Genomic DNA, 2,182 nt, shown 5'->3' with positions numbered 1-2,182 from the left:
GTTTGGGAATGAAAAGTTAATTTCTGTCCTGTCTCCATATAGAAATTACAGCTTTTGGGAGAGAATGAATGGAAAGAGATATTTTTAAAAAACACAACTGGAGGAAAATCCAAAATGGGAAGTGAACACTTTAAATTTCCTGCACTGGTATATTTTGCATTTCACTGTGGCACAAAGAGAACAGTAGCGTTCTGCTAAGAAGCTAGGAGTGCAATTCTATAAATGTCTACTGAGAAGTCCCATTGACTTCAGTGGAACTTAATCTCAAGTAAATGGGCATAGGACTGCTGTAATGCACTTGAATTCAATGGGACTTCTCAGTAGACATGTATAAGATTGCACAGTAAAGTGTTCACACTGCCCTGTGATGGTCAGGCTTAAACAAGAGCTGCTTGTATTGCCCTCCCCTTCTTCCCACCTCAGCTGGGGTGGAAGCATGACAAATGGACAAGGACGATGTCGCCTAAGAATAGTAGTTGGCACATCACAAAGGCCAAAGAAAAAGGGTGACAGAAAAAGCATCCTGCTGTGGCCATCCACATTTCCAAATCCAAAAGGAAAAATCTTGACGGGTCTGAAGTAAGGACCATTTAAGTATAGACTGGCTTTGCCATCAAAAGGAATATGCTCTTTCAGCTGCACAATAGACAATCTTTTTAAATAAAAAAAAGGCGGGGCAGAGAAAGCTTATGTTGCTGGCACTGTAGGATTCCAAACATTACTTTGGTCTGGTTGGAGCAGCAGCCCAATGAATCTATAGGCTGTCTCTTTTGATATACCCCAGCAGTGCTTTCTGTTTTGACAAGAAGGAGTTACCATAGCAGCGCAACAGTTCTGGTAACCATAAAAGAAACGCAGTATCGCCAGAATAAAAATTATCCTTAAGGGAAGATTGCCCACGCCACTCTGCTGAGACACTCAGTTTCCCCAATCCCAGAGAAGTCTGTGGAGTAAACAGGCCCTCCAAACAAGCAATGCCTGTTACCTTCATTAGAACTTCCCAGCTGCCAGTATTTTGTGCCAATTTCCTTCCCATGCACCAATAAGGGACTTGTAACCCTTCTACCAGAGGCTAGTTGCTTTTTTTCTTGTTTGGGAGTTGCAACTTCCCTTTAAAGCAGGGCCATACAAACCACAGTCCCCAGACGTGGGTTGTGTGGCCCCCGTACCCCCACTGAATCGCTCCCAAAATAGAGACACTAATTTAAAAAAAAAACATAAATATGTATTACTTAAGGTATTTATGAATTGCCCCACAGCTCAATGAGTGCCCAAAGTGATATGCCATCAGGGCTGGCTCTACCATTCGGCAGAGTAAGGTGGCTGCCCCAGACAGACTCTGTGCCTTATCCTGAATTTACCATCAGTAGCCTTTTGTTTTTTACATCTTATCCCACCCTTCCTCCAAAGAGCCTACATGGTGCCTCCCTTCTTTCCTCCTTGCATTACAGGGACCTTGTGAAGTGGGTTAAACTGAGAGATAATGACAGGCCCAATAACACCCAATAAGATAAGTGGCAGCTCCAGATTTTGGGGTGCACTTGGGCAAGATGCCCTCAGGTAGGGCTGCTCCCTGAGCCCCTCCTTGCCACTGTCTCAGCTACCCATTTGCTTGCCCTCTCAGCTCCAATCCACACAACTGCTCAGAAGGAGAGAGCAAGAAAAGTGGAGACAGTCAGCCTTTCTAGGCCTGTAGCAAGCCTAAAAGTTGGGGTGGGGGGCAGTTCATCTGATTTGCAGGCCTTTTGAAGACAAAATTGTAAATGTTTTTTTTATTTGTAAAAAAAAATTAGGGGGGAGATAAAATTTAGGGGGGGGCAGTCTCCCCTTCCCCTGGCTACAGGCCCAGGAATTTCTTCTTGCTCTTGTCACTGCTTGTGTTTGGATAGGGCAGATGAACAGGCAGGAACAGTGAGGAGAAGGAGGAACAAGAGGCTCTGGGGGTCAACAGTAAGCCCCACATTGTGGAGTAGGCCTTGGCAGGTGGCCGGCAATGCCATCCTCTGACACCGGCCCTGAATAAGATTCCTGCCTGAGCCTCAACCTGGGTGTTCCCAGTCGGAGTCCAACACACTTGGTCCAAATGTGGATACTTAAGTAGCCAAAACTGCACCACCCACACACAAAATAGGGGTATCAGCATACTTGGAGGAAAACCCAAGGTTTGTAGAAGTACAAAAAA

Source organism: Heloderma suspectum, chromosome 12 (genome assembly GCF_057233095.1).
Source record: "Heloderma suspectum isolate Gila_16-S chromosome 12, 16-S_ref, whole genome shotgun sequence".
Taxonomy (NCBI): domain Eukaryota; kingdom Metazoa; phylum Chordata; class Lepidosauria; order Squamata; family Helodermatidae; genus Heloderma; species Heloderma suspectum.
Note: the sequence above shows the minus strand (reverse complement) of the source record.